The following is a 6,910-nucleotide window of genomic DNA, read 5'->3' as shown; positions in this document are numbered from 1 at the left end:
ACCAGGGATCAGGGCCTTTACCCAGTAAACTATCAGAGAATCAGCACAGACCAGGGATCAGGGCCTTTACCCAGTAAACTATCAGGGAATAAGCACAGACCAGGGATCAGGGCCTTTACCCAGTAAACCATCAGAGAGTCAGCACAGACCAGGGATCAGGGCCTTGACCCAGTAAACTATCAGAGAGTCAGCACAGACCAGGGATCAGGGCCTTTACCCAGTAAACTATCAGGGAATCAGCACAGACCAGGGATCAGGGCCTTGACCCAGTAAACTATCAGAGAGTCAGCACAGACCAGGGATCAGGGCCTTTACCCAGTAAACTATCAGGGAATAAGCACAGACCAGGGATCAGGGCCTTTACCCAGTAAACTATCAGGGAATCAGCACAGACCGGGGATCAGGGCCTTTACCCAGTAAACTATCAGAGAATCAGCACAGACCAGGGATCAGGGCCTTTACCCAGTAAACTATCAGAGAGTCAGCACAGACCAGGGATCAGGGTCTTTACCCAGTAAACTATCAGAGAATCAGCACAGACCAGGGATCAGGGCCTTTACCCAGTAAACTATCAGAGAATCAGCACAGACCAGGGATCAGGGCCTTTACCCAGTGAACTATCAGGGAATCAGCACAGACCAGGGATCAGGGCCTTTCACCTGTCGGAGAGAACATTGTATCACAGATCGCTTGTGATAAACCTACACATTCTGATTTACAGCCGTGCATAACAGATGTTTGTAGCTGCGATGGCCGAGTGGTTAAGGCGTTGGACTCGAAATCCCCTGGGGATTTCCTGCGTACGTTCGAATCCTGTTCCCAGTGATACTTCTTAAAGTTATGTTTACTGCTCAAATAACGATGAACTGGAGTTTACGAACCGCATTCCCTCTCTCAGAGACTCTCCAGCGCGGCTCATGCTTTTAATTCGGAGCCCAATGGTCTCTTGCAAAATTGCAAGACACGTGAAGGAATCTCTCCCAAGCTCCATCTTAAATTCTGCCCGTTCGCAGAACTTGACATTGATCCTATTTCTTCCTATACTTTGATCCCACCTTGTCCCTGTCTCTGACTCTCTGTGTTTTTCCCTCATGGACTTCTCAGGCTTCGTTGAACGGCCACGGATGATCGAACCTGGAACACCGGCAGTGAAGGGTAAAGATGGAAAGACTGAGACGGGGGGAGTGGCGAGAGGGTGGATTTGGAATTCCTGAGCGACCGCACTGCGCATTTTCCAGATCTGCTTGGAGCACCAATCCCTTCAATTCATCACTTACAGGGACAATTCGATCCGCGGTTTCTTTTCCCTGAGCTTGGCGAGATCTTAAAAATTGAAAGCGACCAATATCAGAGCGAACCTCGTCACCGACATGATCACAGATACAGAGCGGCCACACTCTGCTTCAGTGAGGGGAAAACCCAGAGCGGTTTCAAGGTTGAATGTAATTGGAAGCAAAGCTCGTTCAATGAAAGTGCAAGTCATTGAGGTGCCTTTGAAGTCCTGATTGTTTGAACTGAATTTCTTTCAAAAGCGCTTGAGATTCAGGTGGAGTGATTTGGGGACTCCTTTTCCCTCTTCGCAAAACTTTGAACTGCAGATCAAGATCCAAAGTCCAGGGCTAAATTAGGGTTTCTCCAGGGTATGAAACATCGAATCAAGAATTATACCCCGACCTCAACGAGCCCAGAAACAAGAACGTGTCACGGACACATTCCATGAGAGGGCTGTCTGTTTGATGAAAAGGCATTTTTGAAAAGACCTCCTGATCAGTTCCGTGTTGGATCCTGAACAAAACACAGCACTGTGTGCTTCTCCAATTCACGAAACACCACGAATTACACAAAGGCACCGATGGGAATTGAACCCAGGATCTCCTGTTTACTAGACAGGTGCTTTAACCAACTAAGCCACGGTGCCAATTCATGGTACTGTTTCCCACCTCCTCTCATTAATATCTATCAGCTACACGTCACATTCTGTTGTGGGTTCAGACTGTTTTATCTTTGTCCATTTCGCTTGCCCGTTTCCCTGTGAATCCCGATACTGACTGCGTTTCAAGCTGTGTTTATCTTTCTGTGTCCATCAGTGCTTTGATACACGAATGAATATGTGTGCTTGTGTTTGTTTGTTACTTTAAATAAATTAGGGATGGACAATTCTCGCTCTGACACTGAAGAACTAATTGAACAAATTTCACAGTGAAGTGTTGTTTATTGTGGTGCTGAAACTAAAAAAAATCGTAAAAGGTGCAAAGAGGGAAAACGAGAAAAACTTGTGAGTGAAATTAAGGACAACTTTCAAGGTTTTTACACGTATATTAAGAGAAAGAAGGGTGACTAAGAGTAATGTGGGCCCCTTAAAGACAGATGGAGGTGATATTGTAATTGCAAATCAGGAAATGGCAGACTTGCTAAATCCTCACAGAAAAGCATGAGGATAATAAACCAGAGATACGAGGAAAACTGAAAATAAATCAAGGGGATTCAGTGTAAGTAAAATAATGGTAATGGAGAAAATAATTAGACTAAAGATAGACAAATCTCCAGGACCTGATGTTTACCATCCCAGGGGACGAAGGGGAATAGGTGAGGAAATTGTACATGCTTTAGTCATGATCGTTCAAAACTCTCTTGATTCAGGAATTGTTCCATGGATTGAAAAAATTCAAATGTCATTCCATTATATAGGAAGGGTAGGAGAGATAAAACAGGAAATTATAGACCTATTGGTCTGACGTCTGTTGTGGGGAAGTTACCAGAATCTGTTATTAGGGAAAGAATTACTGAGCACTTGGATAAACATGAATTGATCAGAGAGAGCCAGCATGGATTTGTAAAGTGTAAGTCTAACGAAAATAGTTGAACTTTTTAAAGATGTAACTAACGTGGTAAATGATGGAGTGTCTATGGGGGTTATGTGCATATTGACTTCCAGAGGCATTCGTTAAGGTTTAACATCAGAGACTGTTCTCATTTCTGTTGACATGTGGAATTCAAAGCAACCCATTGACATGGGGAGGGAGTTGGTTTGGAGGTAGGAGACAGAGAGTAGGGTTAATGGGGATGTACTCAAATTGACAGGATGTGATTAGTGGTGTCCCCCAGGGATCTGTATAAATGAGGCAGATAAAGGAATAGAGAGCGGTATATCCAGGTTTGTTGACGACACCAAGTTACGAGGCACAGTGAGTAGTGTAGATGGGAGCATAAAGTTGTAAAAGGAAATTGATAGATTCAGTGAGTTGGTAAAACTGTGTCAGATGGAGCTTACATAGAATTACATAGAATGTACATCACAGAAACAGGCAATTCGGCCCAACCAGACTATACCGGTGTTTATGCTGCAGACGAGCCTCCTCCAACCCCTCTTCATCGAACTCGATGAGCAAACACGAATATTCCTTTCTCCTCCATGTGTTTATCTCACTTCACCGTAAATGCATCCATGATATTCGTCTTAACTACTCCTTGTGGGAGCGAGCTGCACATTCTAACGACTCTCTGGATAAATATGTTTCTCTTGAATGCCAGATTGGATTTATTGATGACTATTATATTCATGGCCCTAAGTTCTCACATCCCCACTCCCAAAAGTACAAACACCTTATCTACATCTGACCGATCAAACCCTTGCATAATCTTAAAGTCCTGTATCAGGTCACCCTCAGCCTTCTCTTTTCGATACAAAAGAGCCCCAGACTGTTCAAAGTTTCAATCTGGGGAAGTGTGAGGCCATCCACTTTGGCCCGAAGCAAGATAAATCAGAGTATTTTCGAAATGGTGAGAAGCCAGGAACTGTGGGTGAGCAGAGATACTTCGGGAAATCAGGAAGAGTTGGCAGACAGGTGCAAAAAATAATTAAAATGGCTAATGGAATGTCGGCCTTTATCTCAAGGGAACTGGAATTCAAAAGGGTGGAAGTTATGTTAGAATTCTATAAACTCTGCTAAGGCCACATTTAGAGTACGGCATTCAGTCCTGGGCACCAGACCTCAGGATGGATATATTGGCCTTGCAGGAGGTGCAGCGCAGAAAGACCAGAATGATACCGGGGCTAAAATGTTTAAATTATGAGGGCAAGTTGCGTGGACAAGGTTTGTATTTCCTCGTGTATAGAGGATTAAGTGGTGATGTAATTCAGGTGTTGAAGGTGATTCAATGATCCAATGGTGGGTGTGTGAGTTGGTGCTGAATCGGTCCCCTTCAGTGAAGAGAGGGTCAGCGGGCGCCTGACAGACACGGCTCGGAACGGGACTCGCTTCTCTCCGGCGGCAGCGGCTGGTTTAGAGAGATCTCTCTGTCTGCTGCTGTTACTCCGCCTCCCGCACTCTGGGAGAACCGCGGAGCTCGGTCCTCATTTTTCTCTTATGGATCCGGCTCCATCCGTTTACTGTTGACGGGAGTGCGTCTGATACCAAGTCAGTCAGAAGCGGGTGCAAATCACAACATAGGCACAGGCCCAAGGACTGGGGACTGGTTTGATATTGGGTCCTTTTTAAGGGACCGGCTGTAGAATGTTTGTATAATAATAATGATCAGAATTAACTTTGATACAATGAAGTTTTTTTCAGTTATTTCCCATTTCCACCCTCACCAGTTTTATACAGTAACAGGTAACAATGTTTGAGGGATGTGATGTCCAGTGTTGGTGGAATCAGTGTAATTTAACTTGATACATTGAAGAATCTCTTGTCTATCCCAGGCTCTTACCTTAGGTTTAGACCCTCACCTGGTTTAAAATCGGTCACTCACTGATATAAATAAACCAGGAACAATCCCGAAACCTCAGCGGGGATATTTGTTCCGATACTTAGTGACCGGCTCGTTCGACCTGCTCATTTTGTGAACTCGCTGGTGTCTCAGCACGTGTGATGACTGAGTGAATCCCTTCCCACACACGGAGCAGGTGAACAGTCTCTTCACCAATGGACATGCGTTGATGTGTCAGCAGTTCATTTCTGCTTTCAAAGCTCTTCTCACAGTCACTGCATTAAAAGGTGACTCAATAGTGTGAACAAGTTAATGTTTCAGAAGGTGGGATGATCGAGTGATTCTCTTCCCACACACTGAGCAGGTGAACAGTCTCTCCCCAGTGTGAGTGCGTCGATGTCTCAGCAGTTCGTTTCTGATTTTAAATCTCTTCCCACAGTCAGAACATTTAAAGGTCACTCAGTGTGAACTCGCTGGTGTTTCAGCAGGGTGGATGACCAAGCGAATCCCTTCCCACACACGGAGCAGGTGAACGGCCTCTCCCCAGTGTGAGTGCGTTGGTGTGTCAGCAGATTAAATTTGCTTTTAAACCTCTTCTCACAGTCAGAACATTTAAAAGATCTCTCATCAGTGTGAAGTCGCTGGTGTCTCAGCAGGTTGGATGACTGAGTGAATCCCTTCCCACACACGGAGCAGGTGAACGGCCTCTCCCCAGTGTGAACTCGCTGGTGTTTCAGCAGGCTCGATGAATGAGCGAATCCCTTCCCACACACGGAGTAGGTGAACGGCCTCTCCCCAGTGTGAACTCGCTGGTGTGACAGAAAGTGTGATGACTGAGTGAATCCATTCCCACACACGGAGCAGGTGAACGGCCTCTCCCCAGTGTGAATGCGTTGGTGTTTCAGCAGTTCAATTTTGCTTTTAAAGCTCTTCTCACAGTCAGAACATTTAAAAGGTCTCTCATCAGTGTGAACTCGCTGGTGTGTCAGCAGGTTGGATGACTGAGTGAATCCCTTCCCACACATGGAGCAGGAGAACGGCCTCTCCCCATTGTGAACTCGCTGGTGTGTCAGCAAGGTGGATGAATGAACGGGATATGACGCTCGACTCATCGATCGACAGTTCCGACGGACCACAGCGAAAAATCGCATAGACCTCCTCAGGAGACGAACACGGGACGCAACCAACAGAGTACCCTTTGTCGTCCAGTACTTCCCCGGAGCGGAGAAACTACGCCATGTTCTCCGCAGCCTTCAACATGTCATCAATGACGACGAACACCTCGCTATGGCCATCCCCACACCTCCACTACTCGCCTTTAAACAGCCACCCAACCTCAAACAGACCATCATTCGCAGCAAATTACCCAGCTTTCAGGAGAACAGCGTCCACGACACCACACAACCCTGCCACGGTAACCTCTGCAAGACATGCCAGATCATCGACACAGATACCACCATCACACGAGAGGACACCACCCACCAGGTGCACGGTTCATACTCCTGTGACTCGGCCAACGTTGTCTACCTCATACGTTGCAGGAAAGGATGCCCCAGAGCATGGTACATTGGCGAGACCATGCAGACGCTGCGACAACGGATGAACGGACACCGCGCAACAATCACCAAACAGGAGGGTTCCCTCCCAGTCGGGGAACACTTCAGCAGTCATGGACATTCATCCACCGACCTTCGGGTCAGCGTACTCCAAGGCGGCCTTCGAGACACACGACAACGCAAAATCGTCGAGCAGAAATTGATAGCCAAGTTCCGCACCCATGAGGACGGCCTCAACCGGGATCTTGGGTTCATGTCACACGACACGTTACCTCACCAGCGAACAAATGTTATCTGTTTTTAATATAACGGGTCAGTTGCTGTCTTTTCTATGTTTCTACCTCTCTATCTCTGTTTTTTTTTGTTTGTTGTTTTTTTTTTGGTGATTTGTATATTCGGAGACCTTGCAGGTAACACCTATCTGTCTGCACACTGATTGCCTTGGCAACGGGCAGTTGAAAAAACTGTCTGCAATCACCAAGCATTGTTCTGTGAATTATAAATGCGATTTCATTTCGAGGATTTCATTTCCAACAACGTTCACCTGAGGAAGGAGGAAGCCTCCGAAAGCTTGTGAATTTAAAATAAAATTGCTGGACTATAACTTGGTGTTGTAAAATTGTTTACAATGGAGGAAACAACAC

At 46.1% G+C, this 6,910-nt stretch overlaps 1 non-coding gene across 1 annotated transcript; it reads right to left on the bottom strand.

Annotated features, from left to right (window-relative positions):
- Positions 1-1,844: 1,844 nt before the first annotated feature.
- On the bottom strand, positions 1,845-1,918 carry trnat-agu (transfer RNA threonine (anticodon AGU)). Its single transcript has one exon. It is a non-coding gene; the product is annotated as a tRNA-Thr (tRNA).
- Between the last annotated feature and the right edge of the window lie 4,992 nt (positions 1,919-6,910).

Source organism: Heptranchias perlo, unplaced genomic scaffold (assembly GCF_035084215.1).
Source record: "Heptranchias perlo isolate sHepPer1 unplaced genomic scaffold, sHepPer1.hap1 HAP1_SCAFFOLD_1326, whole genome shotgun sequence".
In the NCBI taxonomy this organism is placed as follows: domain Eukaryota; kingdom Metazoa; phylum Chordata; class Chondrichthyes; order Hexanchiformes; family Hexanchidae; genus Heptranchias; species Heptranchias perlo.
Note: the sequence above shows the minus strand (reverse complement) of the source record. Positions and strands in the feature narration are given on the sequence as shown.